This window comes from Ambystoma mexicanum, chromosome 11, assembly GCF_040938575.1.
Source record: "Ambystoma mexicanum isolate Mex_15411 chromosome 11, UKY_AmexF1_1, whole genome shotgun sequence".
In the NCBI taxonomy this organism is placed as follows: Eukaryota; Metazoa; Chordata; class Amphibia; order Caudata; family Ambystomatidae; genus Ambystoma; species Ambystoma mexicanum.
Window position 1 is genome coordinate 1,234,753,276 of NC_090934.1, and position 24,908 is coordinate 1,234,778,183.

The following is a 24,908-nucleotide window of genomic DNA, read 5'->3' on the forward strand; positions in this document are numbered from 1 at the left end:
ATAAAATGGCAATTTGAAAGCATCTAATTATAGTTTAGGTATTCATTCATTAATATTTTAATGAAAATACTATTATCAAAATTACATTGTGAAATCACCATTTCAACCTACAAAACATAATTTAACAAGGTTTTCTTAGCGCAAGGGTGACTATCCCCATCACAAACAACATCCCAAAACACAGAACACAACCCAGACAAACTGCAAACATCACATTTCATACACACCTTTCATACCCATGCATCCAAAAATCAATATAAAACAAATATCAATGAATCTAGTTAAACTATTGGTTTCAAGCACTGTCCACCTGTGCCATTCCCATTTGAAACATCCTTGACTTTTTTCCAGCAGCCTATACTGGTAAGCAATTTCAAGGTAATGTACAGGACTTGCTGGTGTGGTGAATGAATTCGTTAGAATTCCCAAAACAGTTCGGAATTTGAATTTTGACTGTTGAATTTGTAACTGGAGACTCAAGTTTCAGGCTACCAAAGGTCTCCAGCAGAGCCAGGACTACGATTACATCTGCCCGATCCGTGTATGGAACAATTCGGAATTTCCCCATGACCAATGAATGGATGGATGGAAGGGAACTGAGAGATGGATTGAAGGGAACAGAGAGATGGATTGAAGGGAAAAGAGAGATGGAATGAAGGGAACAGAGAGATGGAATAGATGGAGGGATGGACGGAACGGTTGGATGGAATCATAAACCCATGCAAACACCCCCATCCCATATCATTACACTTACTTTCAACTCTACACCATCACACAATTAGAATGCAGCTATACAAAATTCGGTCTAGTTGTTCACATACAAACATTACCCCATGGACACCTCATCACTCTAATAAAACATGGCTATCCCATGACATTCCGGCCTAGCTGCTCACATAAGCGTCCTACAGGCCCAACGCAGCCAGAACCCAGTCTGGGTGTCCACCCACCAGTCTGGACACATTAAACTGATACCTTCACCACATAACGCTAGGATGCAGCTACCATCTAGCATTTACATCAGCTGCACACAACTGGTGCACCCACGCACCCTATGACACTTCTCTCTACTGACCAGGACTGCGGTTCCCGAGGGCGTTCAACCTACCAGCACTTTGAGATCATACCAATGATATTTAGAGTACTATATATCATAACATAACTAAACATGTAAGGGCCACCAGGAGGTTTACACATTGGATGGACGGAGGACTAGTACCACTGGGCCAATTGTTTAAAAGATAAGGGTTGATTATCCTCAGACACCGTTTTTTAGTAGAACAAGAAGATAGATATGGTTATATGCAATTCCTGTAACAGCGCCTCGATGCCTGCGGGCTGTGTGAGCGCTTTATAAATGTAAATAAATAAATAAATAAATATGCAACTTCGGCATTGGTCCACTAATATAAAAGTGGTGAACCAAGCTAAGAGAGAAAACTAATTTTGAGGACTTGTTTTGGGGGGGATTCACCAGCAGGTAATGTCTCCTCACTGTATAGAATGCTTAATGTCTGTAGGCTTAAACCCCTCATACATATATGTCCAAATGGAAAAAGGATACAGGGGCACCAAATGATGACCTGTCCTGGTATAATATTGGGATGAGGCAAAATGATGATATACAGGGGCCATGTCAAAGTTTGTGGTCGCCATCAAAGGGGAAATGTTGCAATCTTTAGCAGAATGGAAACCAATTATCAGTTTCGTGAATCAAAATGATAACCCTATAGATCACATGAAATGTCATCATTTTCTGTTATGATGCAGCACCTTTTTTCTATTGTCTATTTCAGTACTAGCACTGATCCCTTTATAATTTGTTATTTTATTTTGCCTGTTTCTGCAAGTGACACAGTTTAGTGTACTAGTTGACATCTGGGATTTTTAATCGTTTTATACCTATGCAATGTTATTGAAGGCTTGAAACCTAGCAGTGTTATTTGATATGGGTCAATTTGATGTAAGCTTCGATAAAATGTAAATTACTATTGTTTTTATTTTTTATTTGTGTTGGATTCATTCAGTCAGTCTGTGCAGACATGTAAAAAACATGCTTTGTGTACTACATTGCGTACTGTTGGATCTACAATGAAGGCAACTGGGACCTTTTTTTGAAGCGAGCATACTCTCTACAACATACGTCATACGGCCCTGCAGGCAAAGTGGCCAGCCATTTTAATAGCACACCAACGTGGCCTAACAGTGCACTGCAAATCCTTCCTCTCCGCCCCACACTATTAGCTTAAAGCAATGCAGTTCTAACATGCAGAGGAAAACATTTTCCTGGTGCAGGCGTTATTTACAACAACAAAAAATTGCATTTTATGTAACAATATTTAATGATTAGAATACTACAAAATTGGTTCATAAACAGATGTATAAATGTGGGTTATTAACGTGAAGGCGTAACAAACTCCAACTTGTTACTGATACGTCCCAGTAAATATAGTAACATCTATTAGCAATCTGTTGCTATTACATAGTTATAACATATTTATTTATTTACTTCTGACGCGCCAAGGGGCCCCTAGGCATAAGTGTGCAGTACAAAGCAACAATACAGACAAATACATTCCGAGCAATAGGGGGAGAAAACACCAGGGAGTCCGATTAGGAAAAAAGATGTGTCTTCAGATTTTCCATTTACAGATATTCAAGTATATCCTTCTCAAGTCCGGGAGCAAAGCATTCTAGTGCTTGGGAGCAGTCGCAAAAAAAAAAAAACAAAAAAAAAACAGCTTGACCCTTTTAATAACAAGAACTACGGATTCCTTAGACCTCAGGATCCTCTGAATTGAACGCCTTGAAACGCTTTCTGTCAGACATTCGAGGCTTATGCCAAAAAGACATTTATGAGTGATACCGAGGAACATGTGAAGGATTCTATCCTCCATAGGGAGCCAGTGAATATTTGTTCTGACTTGCGTGGCATGTTCCCTCTTTGTCAGCCCTTCAACTGCTTGAACTGCGCTGTTCTGAATGACCGGTAATCTAGAAGATTACCTTTTACTGATGCCCCGCAGCAAACTGCCGCAACATTCCAGGTTGGTCCCAATATTGGCCCTAGACACATGGCACAATTAGTTTTAGTTGAGAATGGAAGAATCTGCATGAGCACAAGTCGAGACCATGCTGCCAACCTGGGCACTCTGTTCAGATTTTGGTCAAAAAATACTCCTAGCGTCTTAACCTTAGCATAGCTAATTTACAGCCAGCAATCAAAAAATGCTGGTACTCGGGGGCCCAATGTTTGTAGACTGTGAATTGTACGGAAAATCATAAGCTCAGCCTTGGCATCGTTCAGCAACAAGCCATTCCTCACCATCCAAGACTCGATGATGGAATAGAATATTTATATATTAGAGGTCCCTTTTATAGTCCCCTGATAAGGGAATCAAGCAATGCATTTCATAGTTGATAAACTTGAATCCCGATCTTCCAGCAATTGGAATAGCGTAAGGTAAAGATACTATATAAAGAGGGAGATAGACCCCTTGCGCAACTCCAAACAGAATTTGTACTGGAGCAGCTGGTGCTAAACTGCTGCATACACTTGCTGTCAGATCCTGTAAAATAGAGAATCCAGCCTGCAACTGAGATAGAAAAACCAGCAGCCTACTGCAGTAGCTCCGTGAGAAAGGAATGGTCCAGTAGGTCGAAAGCCGCAGAAAGGTCCAATAACATTCACAATGCTGCTTGACTCTTATCGATGATTAGTAAGATACTGGACTTTAGATCTAATAAAGCTGTTTCTGTTCCGTTTGCTGGTCAAAAACACGATTGCAGTTTGTTCAGGATAGTATGACTGGGCAAATACTCCAGTACTTGCAGATATGATGAAAGTCTTGAGCAATAAACGCCCCATTAGTAATGGGACGATAGTTGGACGGGATAAGTGGTTCCAGCCCAGCTTTCATCAGCAAAGGAGTAATCCATGCATTCTTTCTGCAATCTGAAACCCTGCCTTCAGCAAATGACACATTCGTCCTTTTTGCTTTTGAAGAAACCAATGCCGGCAAGCAAGCTTTAACTGTTGAGGCTTGGCAGATCGCACCATTGCAGTTCATAAGCTTCAGCTTGGCAATGACATTAGTCATTTCAGCCTCAGATACTGGTTCAGCATTGAACTCTGTGCGAAAGGGCTCTCAGGCAGGGCGACAGGGGGTGTTGACAACCTTCTCCATGACACCCATGCCATTAAAGTCCAGGTGTTGACAAAAAAGGTCCAGTAGTGCAAATGTGGCTTCGCCGTTATCCTCTTTGATCTTACCTAATTGATTAATCGTGGCATCTTGAATAGACGCACACCACACACTGTCCCTGGTGAAATTACACTCCTTATTCGGGCATGGATTTTCTAACTCCTTCAATATCTTGAAAAGTTCTTTTGTATCCAATTTGGTCTCCACGATTCTAGTATTATAAGCAACCTTTCTTGTTCTAACGATTGCTAATTCATATTCCTGAGCTACTTCAGCATAGCCAACCTTGTGTCCAGTAGCACCTGTCTTTACTGTGGTCTGAAAATAATTTCTCTTCTGCACCCTGAGCTGATTTAAATCCGGCAAAAACCAAGTATTCAGCTTTTTATGTGGGACAGAGCAGGTTTTTAACAAGACAATCAAATTAACGACTTTAGACAGGACCTCCTCATAGATCACTTGCAACATCCTTGGCCGACTCCACCTTAGCTGTCCTCTCAGCTAGATGCCTAACAAAAATCTCCATTGCTTCCGGCATAAGCTTATGTGTATTCCTAGATGTGATCATAGATCTCTTTATAGTGACCCTACTCACTCTCCTTGGTAATATCATGTTAAGAATTATGAAACTATGGTCAGACCAAGGACAAGGTGATATTACAGGCCCACTATTTTGGATGTCAATGGAGGCCACCCAATCCAACATGTTTCCTTTATGTGCGTGATGCCATTTATATGGTGGCTGAAGCCCAGTTCTCTAAGAGAAGAATCCAACAAGACGGCTGTTAAGTCTGAACTGTCAGAAAACCATAAACTAAAGTCTCCCGGTAGGGTTACTTTAGATGTTGGTTTCAATAAAGGGAGCAACAAATGCTTAAGTTGCTCTGGGAACTCTGATATGGGAGTTGGTGGTCCATATAACAAAATAAGATTGATCGTAGTGATAGGGTCTGTAAGGATCATTATATGGACAATCTCAGACCTGTTAGGTCCCTACATTTCCATTTCCCGTACAGTAAGGTCAAATCTGCATATGAAAGCAACTCCTTCCCCCTCTTTGCCATTGGTCCTATCTACCCGATATAGTTCATAATCAGCCATTTCTTGTTGACGCTGTACCCTCATCTACAGTCTATTTCGAATACCACCCAAATAGATCCAGAACGGACGGCTCTTCTTCGGCGAACATCAGTGTCTGAACGTGATGGTCTCCTCTTTTTCCAGAAAAGGCTGTACATTCCCAAGGGGCCTATTCGCAACGGCATATTTCACGGCTTTCATGATTCACTGATTGGGGGTCATCGAGGAATTAGAGCTACGCAGGAACTGGTATCCCGACAGGTTTGGTGGCCTGGTTGGGCTGGAGAGGTCAAGAGGTACGTGAAGAGTTGCCCCGTTTGTGCCCAGTCCAAGGTTCCCAGGAGAAGGCCTTTGGGATTGCTTTTACCAACGGAATTAGCACCATATCCTTGGCACACCATTGCCACCGATTTCATTGTTGATCTGCCTCCCTCTGACGGATATACCTGCATAATGGTCGTGGTGGATTGTTTCACTAAATATGCCTATTTTATTCCTTTCACCAAGATACCCACTGCTGCCCAGATGGCTTCCGCCTTCTTGCATGAAGTGTATCGGTTACATGGCCCACCAGAAAAGATCATTTCGGATCGGGAATCTCAGTTCCTCTCTTCTTTTTGGAGCAAGGTGTGTGGCCATCTTGGCATCCACAGGGCATTGAGCTCTGGTTACCACCCACAAACCAACAGCCTTACCAAAAGAACTAATCAGACTCTGGAAGATTACCTTTGATGTTTTGCCAACGCCACTCAGTTCAACTAGAAGGCGTGTCTAGATCTTGCTGAGGTTTCCCACAATAATTCTGTCCATTCCTCTACTGGATTCAGTCCGTTCTACTGTTCTGCAGGCCAGCACCCGAAACTGATGCCTTTCCGTCCTGTGCCTCCCAGTGTGGTTCCTTCCGCTGATACTCTGATAACGACCATTCAGAAGCAACATGAGATGGCACGCAAGACCTTGATGGAGGCAAAGGAACGTATGAAATCACAGGCTGACAGGAGGAGGAGTGTGGAACCTGATTTTCAGGATGGTGACAGGGTTTGGTTGTCCTCTAAGAATCTGCAACTTCACAATTTGCCCGTAAAGTTGGCTCCCCGGTATTTTGGTCCATTTAAGATAACCAAGCGCCTGTCCTCTGTGGCTTTCCGCCTCCAGCTACCTCATTCTTGGCGTGTACACCCGGTCTTTCATGTCTCCCTTTTGAAGTCCTATGTCAACGACACCTATGGTCGTTCTTGTCCCCATCCGGCTTCGGTCCTAGTGCAGGGTGTCCCCGAATTTGAGGTTCAGGAGATCTGCGGTGCTCGCTTTCGTAGGGGGGTGCTCCACTTTTTGGTGGACTGGAAGGGGTACCCGGCTTGTGATCGCACTTGGGAACCACACCAACATGTGCACGCCCCCTGCCTTGTGCGTGAATTCTACAGTCGGTTTCCTTGGAAACCTGGGGCCCCGTGTCTTCCTGGGAGGGGTCATAGTGTCACGCCACTTACCGGGAGACCGGGATTCTCCATGCCAGCCCGCCCCTCTTCCTCTTGGCGGATCTACCCGCGCTTCCGCTCATGGGGATCCACCACTGGGAGAGTGTCGGGGGTCCGGGTTGGTGTGCCTCTGCGCATGCACGGGCAACCGCGGTCACGGTTCCGTGCATGCGCAGTAGATTGGGCCCTCGCCACTGCAAAGTCTTGCTTTCCAAGCCTCGTTTTGGGCTTGCCAGCACCAGGCAACGGGACAGCTTGCGTCTCAAGCCTCTCGGGTGCTGGCGGCCCATAAGAGGAGCGGCAATCGGGAGCGAGTCGCGTCTCAACGTGGTTTGCTCCGGATTGTGTTGCCCGCTCGCCAGGCTCCCGAGCTTGTTCCTGTTTTGGTTCCTGGTTCTTGCCCTGGACTCTGTTTGCTCCTGCCTTGGTCCTGCTCTCCCTTCCTTGTGGGACTCCCGGGCCTCCTGCCTCACCTGGCCTTGCCTTCCTGAGGGGTTCTCCTTCTCTGCCCCTTGGTCGACTTCCCTGGGGGTGTTTCCCTTCTTTGTCCGTTGGTTCCCATTTCCCTCTCCCAGTTTGCTCCCATTTCCTGAGTCAGTTCCACCTCCTTCTGCCTGTGCCTTACACCTTGCTCAGTCCCGGACTCCTTTGGACTACCAGTTGTTAGCCTCTGCCTGGCCTGTCCTCACCTCATCTGCTACCATTTGCCTGCAATACCACTTAACTCCTGTGGACAGAAATGGGTCTGCTTCAGTAAACTTCTTGCCGGTTATCCCTGGTCAGCACTGGATCTTTGGCCATTCTCTGCATCAGCTTCATCGCTTCCCGGACTTGCTTTTCTGGACACCACCCTCTGGCAAGCTTCTTCAGACTGAAGGACTATAGAACATCCGCCTCTCCTGCCAGTGCTTGCACTGTCCTGACGTCACGCAAATCAGGAGAGAGCGTCCCGTGACGTTGGGAGTCGGTCCATCTTCCACCCAGTACCAATCTTAGGTTGTAGAAAGGCTGGTACCCCGCGCCATACGTTTGTCTGGAACAGTAGTCAGTCTGGCTGCCACGTCAAGATCTGCAACCAAGCCAACAGGTACGCAACACTCTCGTGATACTCACCTTAACACATTGGGAGCCTATATGATAAGTAGCTCTCTCTTATCATCATTTAGGCACAGGCCATGGGAAGCCATCTACGCCTGGATGTGAAGATAGATATCGTTAAACATTTTAGAGTCTTTGTCATAGCAGCCCGAGAGAGTGATAAGGACTTGGGCATCATCTGCATAGTTAGTGTAGGTGACACCCAATCCGTCGAGGAGGTCAAAGAGGAGCTTCGTCAATAAGTTATATAAGGTGGGCGAGACACAAGAGCCCTGAGGGACTCCACAAGAGATTGGTACTGGGTCGGCGAGGCTGATGGAGAGAAAATCCTCATAGACCTGTTAGCTAAAAAGGATTCAATCCAGGCGGTGGTGTTATTGGAGAAGAAGGCTGCTGTAGTTAAGTGGTGCGGATCTGATGGTCGACTAGGTCAAAAGCTGTTGACAGGTCTAGTAGCAGGAGGATAGCCAGATTTCCTTTATCTTTTGATTCGTCCATTTGTATTTTGAGATCGAGGAGAGCTGCTTCTTTGCCAAGTCTTGGCCTGAATCCAGATTGGCGTAAACCTATGTCTTCTAGGCGCTTTTGTATTTGGAGGTATGCCGCTCTATCAATGATTTTCAGGAGAAAAGGAACTGTCGCTATAGGTCTGTAATTGGAGGGGACGCTTGGATCTAAATTTGTTTTTTTGAGGAGGGGCATGGCCCAAGCCTCGTTTAGAGTGCTAGGGACTATGCAGGTTTCGAAGGATGCGTTAATCAAGGCTGTGATAAATGGCACAAGTTGTTTAGCTCCCTCTTTTATAGCCTGGTAAATGTCGCCTTGGCATCTAGAGGGCTTTAAGCTAATTATGATGTCTTCTACCTCTTTGGTAGAGACTTGAGAACACTGGAATGGGTGACAGGGTATAGGCTGAAGGTTGTGAGGTTTGTTAAAGTTAGTGATTGGGCTTTGCTTTTTTGCTTCTATTTTAGCTTGTAGCAGAGCTATTTTGGATACTGGCACACCACGAGGAGTCTTTAGTGCATGATTCTGTGGGTGGAGCAGGGGTTTCCAATTCCCTTAAGCTAGTGAATAGTTCTTTCGAACCTGATCTAGCATTTTGAATTCTAGTGTTATAGGATTCTTTTTTGGGGTTCAGTGTAGCAGTTTTATAGGTGGTAGCAGCAAATGATAACTTTTCCTTATTAGGGAGAGTGGGAGTTTTTTTCCAAGCAGCTTCAGAAATTCTTTTTGAACTGTGTAAGGCTTTTAAGTCTGAAGTGAAGCACTTGTTGAGGTGGGCTGATGGTTTAGCGTTTTTCTATTTTAAAGGGGGGATGGCTTTGAGCATAGTGTGATTATACAGATCCACTAGTAGAGAAGATTCTTTGTCAAAGTTTTTCACAGGATCGATAATGGGCTGTAGTAGAGGCAATACGTTGGCTGCAGTGATATCACGATTGTTTCTAGACAACACTTGCGGGACTAGTCTGGTACACGGAATAGGGTATGCACTGCCTTGTAAGGTAAAGGAAATGCAATGGTGATCTGGCCATGCGCACAGTGAGTTTGCCAAGATCGTAGTGGTGCAGTAAAGGTCTGCCAGCCAATACAATGTTTCTCCCTTATTGTGCTTAGGGCCACTGACTTCGTATTGAAAACCCAGCTGCGAGATGGCGTTCTCTACCACTGTAATGTCCTTGATGGCGTGGAGCCCTAAGTTGAAGTCTCCTATCAAAAGAATTTGGAAGATCGGTTTGGTGTTGCATGTGAGGAAGAAGGTGGTGTCTTCTTCGAAGGTGGTTAAGGGACCCGGAGGTAGATATATGAGGTTTAGCAGCAAGGTACTAGAGGCTGACAGAGGGAGTTTGACAGAGAGGATTTCCCCGATGCAAAAGCTTCTTTAGAAAGTTCTTTAAGTCCAACATGCGTTTTAGCTACAAAGGCCACTCCACCTCCTCTGCCGGACTCTGTCTGCTCTGATACTGGTATAGTTATCAGGGATGGCTAGGGACAGATGGCCCAGCCGCTGGGTGTAACCAGGTTTCCGGAATTGCCAAGAAGTGAAGTTGATTATTTGAGATGAGATCTGAAATGTCCAGGGCATGAGCACTTAGCGACCTGGCATTTATGAGTGCAACTTTCATTGAGGGTGCGACGGGTGCTGCTGCAGCAGCAGAGGTGCTGGTTGCAAATGGTATCAGATTGTTGAGAGAAGGGCAGGGCTTAGCTTGGGGAGTGGTGGCTGTAGTGAGGATTCGTTCACTGGCACCAACACTAGAACGCTAAACATTTTGCAATCCATTAACCGTAGGTCAAAACATGTAGTATATGGTATCATATGTGTATGTAATCGGGTCTATATCGGCAGCACGATCAGGGAACTAAGGTTTCGGATCAGAGAACATTTAGCCAAAATTGGCAGTCAAGACCCAAGGTTACCACTGGCATGCCACTGGCAAGAGAAACATCAAATGGATAATAAGGCGGACATAAAATTCATTGGTATCCAGAAAGTCTCTTTGGGTAAAAGAGGTGGCAACAAGGAAATGAAACTGAGCCAAGCAGAAGCGAGAACAATTTGTCAACTGAATTCTACATTTCTCGGCTTAAATATGGACAATGAAATGGTGTCTTTCCTTTAAAAGGGACCTCATTGGACTATGGTGCACTCAGTGACCTGATTACTTAAGTGAATCATTATGACTAAATGCTCTTTATGTTTGTAATAACTCAGACTGGCTAGGATACAGGACTATATTATTTGGGTTCCACTTAATCTAACGCTTCAGAAAATATTATGATCAGGGCCATCAGCTTGGCGCAATGATGGTACACCACATCAATTAGGTGTCCATTTGCAGCATAAACATACTCGACAGCTGTCGGGATCTTAACTTGGCATCAGGGACCATATAATTCCGCAAAATATCATTAATGGTGCGTCTTCCATGGGACAATGCCACCCACCAATCCGATGAATATGATAATATACATTGCTTGCAGTAGGCAGGTCTCACCCCTAAGAATTTAACTTTAATTGGTTTCATAAGAATTTAACTTTAATTGGTATCATATTTGCGCTTCTCCTATATTTGTAATGATATGTAATCAGTAAACCTTAGTAGTATCAAAATGAAACAGTATTGAAATTTGGACAAATGGGGAAGTAAAAATAATAGTGATATGTAATCAGTAAATCTTAGAAGTATTAAAATGAAACAGTATTGAAATTTGGACATGTGGAGAAGTAAAAAGTATTGTAAAATACACCCTTCTGAAATGGCCGCCGTATTGCACAAGGTAAACACTGGCCCTCGCCATAGAAAACGGACTTACTCTTGAGCCTCAGATTAACAACAAAGGGGACGCCATCAGACGCCCCCTCCGGACATTCGGCTGCACGCGATTGAATGCGAGACAGACAGAATAAGGTGAGAGACTGTCTCAGAAGTGCGGCGGCTTTTCTTCTATTACAATTCAATGCCGCGAGCCCGAGTGCGTTGTTAAAACATTGGATGCTCGATTTAAGGCGGCGGGTTTGCGAGAATTAACTTTTTAAATTAGAAGGAGAATATATAGAATGAGTCATACGAGCTACACGCGAGTAATGAAATGCTAATATAGATGTTTTTGTTACTGTTGGCACTTACTTGTTGAATATATACTTTAAACAGCCCTGATTTGAGAAAGGTCTATAAAGGGATCGAAACACGTGTGATCTTAAGGGGCATTTCTATACATTAAACCACTTTTGTAAAACTGGGCGCAGTCTCATCCTGGGTCTCTCCTTTTTTTATGTAGTGAGGATATGTTTGCACTTGTGGAGGGAAATGTGCGGCAGCTTGAGCCGCTTAATGCGGTTGAGGCGTGAACCTAGTCTAGCATTCCTGGTGCTTAATGGGCAGGGAAGGTTGGGAGTGGGCGGAGATGCGTAGAGATGAACCAATTGTGCGGGAGTGATAGGACAAGGTGTATCATTAACCGTAAAGGCATTTGTACTAGGCAGAGGTGGGTTGGGCCTGAATGGGGCAGAAATCTGGTGGGAGGTATGGTGTTGAATAAAGGGAGGATGGTAGCCATAGTGAGGATGATTTTGTGTAAGGGGGCCATGTGTGCCAACCAGCAGGGAGCGCAGGCTAGGTCCTATTGGAAGGAGGGCGAGCAATAGTAATAGATGTAGGTCAGTGTTATTAGAGATGACTGCCGCTAAGGGTCTATAGGATAAGTTAAATAAGCATTACCCTAGCAGCCCAGTCCGCTGGTCTCAGTAGTAGAGCCAATGTAGTACGATTCAGGCTTCGCATTGGCAAGACAAATAAGTGCAACAGTAATTTAAAGACAATGGAGTGGAGAGACCAAGGTTGATAAGGGGAATGGTAGACAGTGTTAGTTAACTAGTGCAGATATTCAAGTAGGTCAGTATCTATGTAAGGGTGGCTCACACGGGAAAGTTGAATGGGAACTGCTTGGGTAGACCCATTTAATAGAACCCTAGTAAGGCACCCGGTGTACGGCTCTGCTAACTAGGCAAGGAACGGAGACTAGCACAGAGAAGCCATGGGCCATCAATAGCATCACAGCAATAAAACATTAAATCGTAAGCATGACATGGAAATACAGTGGAAGAAAGTGAATAACGATTCTGCAAGGTGCACTAGGTTAAGTAATATAGGTAGCATGTGTTAGACAGTAGAGAATAACACGTTGATACTGACGGGTAAACTTAACCCCGGAGGCTAACATTAAATAATGCATACATCGGCTGGTGGACTAGTTCCTCGTGACTGTAGGCAATAAGCAATTGACAGCACATATCAAGGGCAAAAACAAATGGTATCACAGTACAATAGGAAAAGCTAACCATCAATCATGGGTGGAGAGTAATAATCAGTTTGAATTACAGGTAGGGGTGATTTAGAAAGCCAGTATGAGGCGAGTGGTTTAACTAAGGGTGAGTGAGAGGTGTATCGGCTCAGCACCAAATATTAACAGTATCATTTCTAAGTAAGCGAGATAAGCATGTTGCGTGGCGACAGGAGCAAGTAAAGACACACTGCACAGTGTGAAAAAGCGGATAAACAGTATCGTCGGAATGCAGTGGGCTTGTAGCCCAAAGGCATATGCAGGACTAACTGAAAGAGGCATGAAATGACTCAAAGCATGGGTGTTAAAACAGCGTGCCTGGTTGGCTGCATCCAGTGGAAAAGCGAGAAGAAGCAACGCAAGGGAATACAACTATGAAATCCGGTTGTGTGAGAAAGTATGTCAGCGTTCTGGTCAATGAAAGGGTAACGCAAGGGTCTAGCCCTAGTACCGTGAAATCTCGAGCTATCTCTGCCAGGTTGCGAGGCGGACAATTAGGTGGCTCCCAAGAGAGCGATCCAGCATTGGGCAAGTTAGATAGAGGGCATGTCAGGAGGAAGCTAAACGAAGAGCTGTACGTGGACGGCTCCAGAGTGCACTTAGCACAAGGGAAGGGGAGTGGCACAGGGTTGAAAGGTGAGTGGAAATGCGCGTCAGCAGGTATGAAGGGGGTATCGAAGGTGTTTAGTAATATGGAACAGAACACGGACTGCAAGGGGGGATACCTTGAATGTGAGGAGTAGAGTAGAACTGGAGAGATGTAGGTCTGCAGGGCTCAGGCTCCTTGTCCCGACAAGGACAGGCACAGACAGGCGCCTTTGCTGCAGTGCCTTGTCTGTGGGGGGTGGCTTAATGACTGTTACTAGACAACTAAGGGACGCTCCAGTTGCAAAGGCCGATTAGCGCGCCATGCACCAGGCGGTCATTTTGGATGGGGGTCACAGCAAACGGAATCGCATCAGGAAGCCTTGTGAGGTGGCTGTTGCATGTTGCTGGATGGCGGCACAGATGTGGTGGAGCGCAGTCGTGGAAGGTAGCAGTAGAAGGTTCGGTCAGGCTGCAGGCGAGTCAAGGTAGCGTGTACCGACACTGTGCTTACCAGATGCTCGGTGTGCGTGTCATGCTGCTCCTTCAGCACCGCTGTGAGGACGGCTTCTGCGACAAGGGGCTCCTGTCCAGGTTGGATGTGGGTGGCCAGAGGGGCAGATCGGAATGTCTTATAAAGGCAGAGACAGGCGCCTTTGCTTCGGTGCCTTGTCTGTGGGGGCCAGCTTAATGCCTGCCAGCGTTACAGTAGGCTCTTATGAAGAGAGCTTTGATGACTGATACTAGGCAACTAAGGGATGCTCCAGTTGCAAAGGCCAGTTAGCGCACCAAGCACCATGCAGCCATTTTGGATGGGGGTTGCAGCGAACTGAATCGCAGGAAGCCTTGTGAGGTGGCTGTCGCATGTTAATGGATGGCGGTACGGATGTTGTGGAGCACAGTGGAGGAAGACAGCAGTAGAAGGGGCGGTCAGGCTGGAGGCAAGTCAAGGTAGCGTGTACCGACACCACGCTTACCTAATTGATTAATCGTGGCATCTTGAATAGACGCACACCACACACTGTCCCTGGTGAAATTACACTCCTTATTCGGGCATGGATTTTCTAACTCCTTCAATATCTTGAAAAGTTCTTTCGTATCCAATTTGGTCTCCACGATTCTAGTATTATAAGCAACCTTTCTTGTTCTAACGATTGCTAATTCATATTCCTGAGCTACTTCAGCATAGCCAACCTTGTGTCCAGTAGCACCTGTCTTTACTGTGGTCTGAAAATAATTTCTCTTCTGCACCCTGAGCTGATTTAAATCCAGCAAAAACCAAGTATTCAGCTTTTTACGTGGGACAGAGCAGGTTTTTAACAAGACAATCAAATTAACGACTTTAGACAGGACCTCCTCATAGATCACTTGCAACATCCTTGGCCGACTCCACCTTAGCTGTCCTCTCAGCTAGATGCCTAACAAAAATCTCCATTGCTTCCGGCATAAGCTTATGTGTATTCCTAGATGTGATCATAGATCTCTTTATAGTGACCCTACTCACTCTCCTTGGTAATATCATGTTAAGAATTATGAAACTATGGTCAGACCAAGGACCAAGGACAAGGTGATATTACAGGCCCACTATTTTGGATGTCAATGGAGGCCACCCAATCCAACATGTTTCCTTTATGTGCGTGATGTCATTTATATGGTGGCTGAAGCCCAGTTCTCTAAGAGAAGAATCCAACAAGACGGCTGTTAAGTCTGAACTGTCAGAAAACCATAAACTAAAGTCTCCCGGTAGGGTTACTTTAGATGTTGGTTTCAATAAAGGGAGCAACAAATGCTTAAATTGCTCTGGGAACTCTGATATGGGAGTTGGTGGTCCATATAACAAAATAAGATTGATCGTAGTGATAGGGTCTGTAAGGATCATTATATGGACAATCTCAGACCTGTTAGGTCCCTACATTTCCATTTCCCGTACAGTAAGGTCAAATCTGCATATGAAAGCAACTCCTTCCCCCTCTTTGCCATTGGTCCTATCTACCCGATATAGTTCATAATCAGCCATTTCTTGTTGACGCTGTACCCTCATCTACAGTCTATTTCGAATACCACCCAAATAGATCCAGAACGGACGGCTCTTCTTCGGCGAACATCAGTGTCTGAACGTGATGGTCTCCTGTTTTTCCAGAAAAGGCTGTACATTCCCAAGGGGCCTATTCGCAACGGCATATTTCACGGCTTTCATGATTCACTGATTGGGGGTCATCGAGGAATTAGAGCTACGCAGGAACTGGTATCCCGACAGGTTTGGTGGCCTGGTTGGGCTGGAGAGGTCAAGAGGTACGTGAAGAGTTGCCCCGTTTGTGCCCAGTCCAAGGTTCCCAGGAGAAGGCCTTTGGGATTGCTTTTACCAACGGAATTAGCACCATATCCTTGGCACACCATTGCCACCGATTTCATTGTTGATCTGCCTCCCTCTGACGGATATACCTGCATAATGGTCGTGGTGGATTGTTTCACTAAATATGCCTATTTTGTTCCTTTCACCAAGATACCCACTGCTGCCCAGATGGCTTCCGCCTTCTTGCATGAAGTGTATCGGTTACATGGCCCACCAGAAAAGATCATTTCGGATCGGGAATCTCAGTTCCTCTCTTCTTTTTGGAGCAAGGTGTGTGGCCATCTTGGCATCCACAGGGCATTGAGCTCTGGTTACCACCCACAAACCAACAGCCTTACCAAAAGAACTAATCAGACTCTGGAAGATTACCTTTGATGTTTTGCCAACGCCACTCAGTTCAACTAGAAGGCGTGTCTAGATCTTGCTGAGGTTTCCCACAATAATTCTGTCCATTCCTCTACTGGATTCAGTCCGTTCTACTGTTCTGCAGGCCAGCACCCGAAACTGATGCCTTTCCGTCCTGTGCCTCCCAGTGTGGTTCCTTCCGCTGATACTCTGATAACGACCATTCAGAAGCAACATGAGATGGCACGCAAGACCTTGATGGAGGCAAAGGAACGTATGAAATCACAGGCTGACAGGAGGAGGAGTGTGGAACCTGATTTTCAGGATGGTGACAGGGTTTGGTTGTCCTCTAAGAATCTGCCACTTCACAATTTGCCCGTAAATTTGGCTCCCCGGTATTTTGGTCCATTTAAGATAACCAAGCGCCTGTCCTCTGTGGCTTTCCGCCTCCAGCTACCTCATTCTTGGCGTGTACACCCGGTCTTTCATGTCTCCCTTTTGAAGTCCTATGTCAACGACACCTATGGTCGTTCTTGTCCCCATCCGGCTTCAGTCCTAGTGCAGGGTGTCCCCGAATTTGAGGTTCAGGAGATCTGCGGTGCTCGCTTTCGTAGGGGGGTGCTCCACTTTTTGGTGGACTGGAAGGGGTACCCGGCTTGTGATCGCACTTGGGAACCACACCAACATGTGCACGCCCCCTGCCTTGTGCGTGAATTCTACAGTCGGTTTCCTTGGAAACCTGGGGCCCCGTGTCTTCCTGGGAGGGGTCATAGTGTCACGCCACTTACCGGGAGACCGGGATTCTCCATGCCAGTCCGCCCCTCTTCCTCTTGGCGGATCTACCCGGGCTTCCGCTCATGGGGATCCACCACTGGGAGAGTGTCGGGGGTCCGGGTTGGTGTGCCTCTGCGCATGCACGGGCAACCGCGGTCACGGTTCCGTGCATGCACAGTAGATTGGGCCCTCGCCACTGCAAAGTCTTGCTTTCCAAGCCTCGTTTTGGGCTTGCCAGCACCAGGCAACGGGACGGCTTGCGTCTCAAGCCTCTCGGGTGCTGGCGGCCCATAAGAGGAGCGGCGATCGGGAGCGAGTCGCGTCTCAACGTGGTTTGCTCCGGATTGTGTTGCCCGCTCGCCAGGCTCCCGAGCTTGTTCCTGTTTTGGTTCCTGGTTCTTGCCCTGGACTCTGTTTGCTCCTGCCTTGGTCCTGCTCTCCCTTCCTTGTGGGACTCCCGGGCCTCCTGCCTCACCTGGCCTTGCCTTCCTGAGGGGTTCTCCTTCTCTGCCCCTTGGTCGACTTCCCTGGGGGTGTTTCCCTTCTTTGTCCGTTGGTTCCCATTTCCCTCTCCCAGTTTGCTCCCATTTCCTGAGTCAGTTCCACCTCCTTCTGCCTGTGCCTTACACCTTGCTCAGTCCCGGACTCCTTTGGACTACCAGTTGTTAGCCTCTGCCTGGCCTGTCCTCACCTCATCTGCTACCATTTGCCTGCAATACCACTTAACTCCTGTGGACAGAAATGGGTCTGCTTCAGTAAACTTCTTGCCGGTTATCCCTGGTCAGCACTGGATCTTTGGCCATTCTCTGCATCAGCTTCATCGCTTCCCGGACTTGCTTTTCTGGACACCACCCTCTGGCAAGCTTCTTCAGACTGAAGGACTATAGAACATCCGCCTCTCCTGCCAGTGCTTGCACTGTCCTGACGTCACGCAAATCAGGAGAGAGCGTCCCGTGACGTTGGGAGTCGGTCCATCTTCCACCCAGTACCAATCTTAGGTTGTAGAAAGGCTGGTACCCCGCGCCATACGTTTGTCTGGAACAGTAGTCAGTCTGGCTGCCACGTCAAGATCTGCAACCAAGCCAACAGGTACGCAACACTCTCGTGATACTCACCTTAACACATTGGGAGCCTATATGATAAGTAGCTCTCTCTTATCATTTAGGCACAGGCCATGGGAAGCCATCTACGCCTGGATGTGAAGATAGATATCGTTAAACATTTTAGAGTCTTTGTCATAGCAGCCCGAGAGAGTGATAAGGACTTGGGCATCATCTGCATAGTTAGTGTAGGTGACACCCAATCCGTCGAGGAGGTCAAAGAGGAGTTTCGTAAATAAGTTATATAAGGTGGGCGAGACACAAGAGCCCTGAGGGACTCCACAAGAGATTGGTACTGGGTCGGCGAGGCTGATGGAGAGAAAATCCTCATAGACCTGTTAGCTAAAAAGGATTCAATCCAGGCGGTGGTGTTATTGGAGAAGAAGGCTGCTGTAGTTAAGTGGTGCGGATCTGATGGTCGACTAGGTCAAAAGCTGTTGACAGGTCTAGTAGCAGGAGGATAGCCAGATTTCCTTTATCTTTTGATTCGTCCATTTGTATTTTGAGATCGAGGAGAGCTGCTTCTTTGCCAAGTCTTGGCCTGAATCCAGATTGGCGTAAACCTATGTCTTCTAGGCGCTTTTGTATTTGGAGGTATGCCGCTCTATCAATGATTTTCAGGAGAAAAGGAACTGTCGCTATAGGTCTGTAATTGGAGGGGACGCTTGGATCTAAATTTGTTTTTTTGAGGAGGGGCATGGCCCAAGCCTCGTTTAGAGTGCTAGGGACTATGCAGGTTTCGAAGGATGCGATAATCAAGGCTGTGATAAATGGCACAAGTTGTTTAGCTCCCTCTTTTATAGCCTGGTAAATGTCGCCTTGGCATCTAGAGGGCTTTAAGCTAATTATGATGTCTTCTACCTCTTTGGTAGAGACTTGAGAACACTGGAATGGGTGACAGGGTATAGGCTGAAGGTTGTGAGGTTTGTTGAAGTTAGTGATTGGGCTTTGCTTTTTTGCTTCTATTTTAGCTTGTAGCAGAGCTATTTTGGATACTGGCACACCACGAGGAGTCTTTAGTGCATGATTCTGTGGGTGGAGCAGGGGTTTCCAATTCCCTTAAGCTAGTGAATAGTTCTTTCGAACCTGATCTAGCATTTTGAATTCTAGTGTTATAGGATTCTTTTTTGGGGTTCAGTGTAGCAGTTTTATAGGTGGTAGCAGCAAATGATAACTTTTCCTTATTAGGGAGAGTGGGAGTTTTTTTCCAAGCAGCTTCAGAAATTCTTTTTGAACTGTGTAAGGCTTTTAAGTCTGAAGTGAAGCACTTGTTGAGGTGGGCTGATGGTTTAGCGTTTTTCTATTTTAAAGGGGGGATGGCTTTGAGCATAGTGTGATTATACAGATCCACTAGTAGAGAAGATTCTTTGTCAAAGTTTTTCACAGGAGCGATAATGGGCTGTAGTAGAGGCAATACGTTGGCTGCAGTGATATTACGATTGTTTCTAGACAACACTTGCGGGACTAGTCTGGTACAAGGAATAGGGTATGCACTGCCTTGTAAGGTAAAGGAAATGCAATGGTGATCTGGCCATGCGCACAGTGAGTTTGCCAAGATCGTAGTGGTGCAGTAAAGGTCTGCCAGCCAATACAATGTTTCTCCCTTATTGTGCTTAGGGCCACTGACTTCGTATTGAAAACCCAGCTGCGAGATGGCGTTCTCTACCACTGTAATGTCCTTGATGGCGTGGAGCCCTAAGTTGAAGTCTCCTATCAAAAGAATTTGGAAGATCGGTTTGGTGTTGCATGTGAGGAGGAAGGTGGTGTCTTCTTCGAAGGTGGTTAAGGGACCCGGAGGTAGATATATGAGGTTTAGCAGCAAGGTACTAGAGGCTGACAGAGGGAGTTTGACAGAGAGGATTTCCCCGATGCAAAAGCTTCTTTAGAAAGTTCTTTAAGTCCAACATGCGTTTTAGCTACAAAGGCCACTCCACCTCCTCTGCCGGACTCTGTCTGCTCTGATACTGGTATAGTTATCAGGGATGGCTAGGGACAGATGGCCCAGCCGCTGGGTGTAACCAGGTTTCCGGAATTGCCAAGAAGTGAAGTTGATTATTTGAGATGAGATCTGAAATGTCCAGGGCATGAGCACTTAGCGACGTGGGATTTATGAGTGCAACTTTCATTGAGGGTGCGACGGGTGCTGCTGCAGCAGCAGAGGTGCTGGTTGCAAATGGTATCAGATTGTTGAGAGAAGGGCAGGGCTTAGCTTGGGGAGTGGTGGCTGTAGTGAGGATTCGTTCACTGGCACCAACACTAGAACGCTAAACATTTTGCAATCCATTAACCGTAGGTCAAAACATGTAGTATATGGTATCATATGTGTATGTAATCGGGTCTATATCAGCAGCACGATCAGGGAACTAAGGTTTCGGATCAGAGAACATTTAGCCAAAATTGGCAGTCAAGACCCAAGGTTACCACTGGCATGCCACTGGCAAGAGAAACATCAAATGGATAATAAGGCGGACATAAAATTCATTGGTATCCAGAAAGTCTCTTTGGGTAAAAGAGGTGGCAACAAGGAAATGAAACTGAGCCAAGCAGAAGCCAGAACAATTTGTCAACTGAATTCTACATTTCTCGGCTTAAATATGGACAATGAAATGGTGTCTTTCCTTTAAAAGGGACCTCATTGGACTATGGTGCACTCAGTGACCTGATTACTTAAGTGAATCATTATGACTAAATGCTCTTTATGTTTGTAATAACTCAGACTGGCTAGGATACAGGACTATATTATTTGGGTTCCACTTAATCTAACGCTTCAGAAAATATTATGATCAGGGCCATCAGCTTGGCGCAATGATGGTACACCACATCAATTAGGTGTCCATTTGCAGCAGAAACATACTCGACAGCTGTCGGGATCTTAACTTGGCATCAGGGACCATATAATTCCGCAAAATATCATTAATGGTGCGTCTTCCATGGGACAATGCCACCCACCAATCCGATGAATATGATAATATACATTGCTTGCAGTAGGCAGGTCTCACCCCTAAGAATTTAACTTTAATTGGTTTCATAAGAATTTAACTTTAATTGGTATCATATTTGCGCTTCTCCTATATTTGTAATGATATGTAATCAGTAAACCTTAGTAGTATCAAAATGAAACAGTATTGAAATTTGGACAAATGGGGAAGTAAAAATAATAGTGATATGTAATCAGTAAATCTTAGAAGTATTAAAATGAAACAGTATTGAAATTTGGACATGTGGAGAAGTAAAAAGTATTGTAAAATACATCCTTCTGAAATGGCCGCCGTATTGCACAAGGTAAACACTGGCCCTCGCCATAGAAAACGGACTTACTCTTGAGCCTCAGATTAACAACAAAGGGGACGCCATCAGACGCCCCCTCCGGACATTCGGCTGCACGCGATTGAATGCGAGACAGACAGAATAAGGTGAGAGACTGTCTCAGAAGTGCGGCGGCTTTTCTTCTATTACAATTCAATACCGCGAGCCCGAGTGCGTTGTTAAAACATTGGATGCTCGATTTAAGGCGGCGGGTTTGCGAGAATTAACTTTTTAAATTAGAAGGAGAATATATAGAATGAGTCATACGAGCTACACGCGAGTAATGAAATGCTAATATAGATGTTTTTGTTACTGTTGGCACTTACTTGTTGAATATATACTTTAAACAGCCCTGATTTGAGAAAGGTCTATAAAGGGATCGAAACACGTGTGATCTTAAGGGGCATTTCTATACATTAAACCACTTTTGTAAAACTGGGCGCAGTCTCATCCTGGGTCTCTCCTTTTTTTATGTAGTGAGGATATGTTTGCACTTGTGGAGGGAAATGTGCGGCAGCTTGAGACGCTTAATGCGGTTTAGGCGTGAACCTAGTCTAGCATTCCTGGTGCTTAATGGGCAGGGAAGGTTGGGAGTGGGCGGAGATGCGTAGAGATGAACCAATTGTGCGGGAGTGATAGGACAAGGTGTATCATTAACCGTAAAGGCATTTGTACTAGGCAGAGGTGGGTTGGGCCTGAATGGGGGCAGAAATCTGGTGGGAGGTATGGTGTTGAATAAAGGGAGGATGGTAGCCATAGTGAGGATGATTTTGTGCAAGGGGGCCATGTGTGCCAACCAGCAGGGAGCGCAGGCTAGGTCCTATTGGAAGGAGGGCGAGCAATAGTAATAGATGTAGGTCAGTGTTATTAGAGATGACTGCCGCTAAGGGTCTATAGGATAAGTTAAATAAGCATTACCCTAGCAGCCCAGTCCGCTGGTCTCAGTAGTAGAGCCAATGTAGTACGATTCAGGCTTCGCATTGGCAAGACAAATAAGTGCAACAGTAATTTAAAGACAATGGAGTGGAGAGACCAAGGTTGATAAGGGGAATGGTAGACAGTGTTAGTTAACTAGTGCAGATATTCAAGTAGGTCAGTATCTATGTAAGGGTGGCTCACACGGGAAAGTTGAATGGGAACTGCTTGGGTAGACCCATTTAATAGAACCCTAGTAAGGCACCCGGTGTACGGCTCTGCTAACTAGGCAAGGAACGGAGACTAGCACAGAAAAGCCATGGGCCATCAATAGCATCACAGCAATAAAACATTAAATCGTAAGCATGACATGGAAATACAGTGGAAGAAAGTGAATAACGATTCTGCAAGGTGCACTAGGTTAAGTAATATAGGTAGCATGTGTTAGACAGTAGAGAATAACACGTTGATACTGACGGGTAAACTTAACCCCGGAGGCTAACATTAAATAATGCATACATCGGCTGGTGGACTAGTTCCTCGTGACTGTAGGCAATAAGCAATTGACAGCACATATCAAGGGCAAAAACAAATGGTATCACAGTACAATAGGAAAAGCTAACCATCAATCATGGGTGGAGAGTAATAATCAGTTTGAATTACAGGTAGGGGTGATTTAGAAAGCCAGTATGAGGCGAGTGGTTTAACTAAGGGTGAGTGAGAGGTGTATCGGCTCAGCACCAAATATTAACAGTATCATTTCTAAGTAAGCGAGATAAGCATGTTGCGTGGCGACAGGAGCAAGTAAAGACACACTGCACAGTGTGAAAAAGCGGATAAACAGTATCGTCGGAATGCAGTGGGCTTGTAGCCCAAAGGCATATGCAGGACTAACTGAAAGAGGCATGAAATGACTCAAAGCATGGGTGTTAAAACAGCGTGCCTGGTTGGCTGCATCCAGTGGAAAAGCGAGAAGAAGCAACGCAAGGGAATACAACTATGAAATCCGGTTGTGTGAGAAAGTATGTCAGCGTTCTGGTCAATGAAAGGGTAACGCAAGGGTCTAGCCCTAGTACCGTGGAATCTCGAGCTATCTCTGCCAGGTTGCGAGGCGGACAATTAGGTGGCTCCCAGGAGAGCGATCCAGCATTGGGCAAGTTAGATAGAGGGCATGTCAGGAGGAAGCTAAACGAAGAGCTGTACGTGGACGGCTCCAGAGTGCACTTAGCACAAGGGAAGGGGAGTGGCACAGGGTTGAAAGGTGAGTGGAAATGCGCGTCAGCAGGTATGAAGGGGGTATCGAAGGTGTTTAGTAATATGGAACAGAACACGGACTGCAAGGGGGGATACCTTGAATGTGAGGAGTAGAGTAGAACTGGAGAGATGTAGGTCTGCAGGGCTCAGGCTCCTTGTCCCAACAAGGACAGGCACAGACAGGCGCCTTTGCTGCAGTGCCTTGTCTGTGGGGGGTGGCTTAATGACTGTTACTAGACAACTAAGGGACGCTCCAGTTGCAAAGGCCGATTAGCGCGCCATGCACCAGGCGGTCATTTTGGATGGGGGTCACAGCAAACGGAATCGCATCAGGAAGCCTTGTGAGGTGGCTGTTGCATGTTGCTGGATGGCGGCACAGATGTGGTGGAGCGCAGTCGTGGAAGGTAGCAGTAGAAGGTTCGGTCAGGCTGCAGGCGAGTCAAGGTAGCGTGTACCGACACTGTGCTTACCAGATGCTCGGTGTGCGTGTCATGCTGCTCCTTCAGCACCGCTGTGAGGACGGCTTCTGCGACAAGGGGCTCCTGTCCAGGTTGGATGTGGGTGGCCAGAGGGGCAGATCGGAATGTCTTATAAAGGCAGAGACAGGCGCCTTTGCTTCGGTGCCTTGTCTGTGGGGGCCAGCTTAATGCCTGCCAGCGTTACAATAGGCTCTTATGAAGAGAGCTTTGATGACTGATACTAGGCAACTAAGGGATGCTCCAGTTGCAAAGGCCAGTTAGCGCACCAAGCACCATGCAGCCATTTTGGATGGGGGTTGCAGCGAACTGAATCGCAGGAAGCCTTGTGAGGTGGCTGTCGCATGTTAATGGATGGCGGTACGGATGTTGTGGAGCACAGTGGAGGAAGACAGCAGTAGAAGGGGCGGTCAGGCTGGAGGCAAGTCAAGGTAGCGTGTACCGACACCACGCTTACCAGATGCTCCGTGTGCGTGTCGTGCTGCTCCTGCAGCACCGCTGTGAGGACGGCTTCTGCAACAAGGGGCTCCTGCCCAGGTCGGAAGTTTTTTCTGTCTGTCTGGTTTTTGTGTTTCCCCTGTCCTAGTGCAGTCCCCCTTATATAGCAGCAATAACAGCACCAATTTTACAATCTTGGGGCAGTACCCTGCAATAATCCCTGCCACTAGGATTGTACAGTCTCCTTCTCTCTCCCCCAGGCCCAGCCCCCAAGTCAGGATTGGTTTAGGGCACTGGAGCAACATATGGCAATACCCATTTGTAATCACCCATTTGTTCTCCTTTCAACTTTTTGGCAAAAACTAGTTATGTATCACAACTTCATAATTTTACGAGCAACTGCCATACTAAACATATTTTCTGATTTAGCTGATCATTGAGAATTAGATAAGCCAACCACCAAATCCGTACAATGTAGCACGGTCATATGGCACATTTCTGCTGTTTCCATAAAAAGCACCATTGTTATGTTATAGGCATTTCTTAAGCGCAAAGGCCATCCTAAGGTACCTTGGCGCCAGAGAGAAGGGCAACATCCACAACAAGGGAGACAATCAGAGCCAACCAATCTATTGTAATGAATATAAAAGTTA